Source organism: Antrostomus carolinensis, unplaced genomic scaffold, assembly GCF_000700745.2.
Source record: "Antrostomus carolinensis isolate BGI_N321 unplaced genomic scaffold, ASM70074v2 scaffold29137, whole genome shotgun sequence".
NCBI lineage: Eukaryota > Metazoa > Chordata > Aves > Caprimulgiformes > Caprimulgidae > Antrostomus > Antrostomus carolinensis.
The window spans coordinates 7979-8198 of NW_010327084.1; positions in this window are offsets into that span (position 1 = coordinate 7979).

A 220-nucleotide genomic window follows, 5' to 3' on the forward strand; every position below is an offset into this window, starting at 1 on the left:
ATGGAGGGCAGCAGTGCCCAGTCTGTGCAGCTTTCCTCTGGTGACGCTGTGGTGCAGATTTAAAGGGATTTAAAGAAAACATGAGAACTGTGCTCCGTTCGCGGGGCGCTGGAAGGCAGGAACAAGGACGCTGCATTCAGCAGTGGTGGGATCCCCGGCCAGCACCAACAACGAGGACGAGAGAGTTGCAGCACCCGCAGCGAGGGCAGAGCTGTGGGCG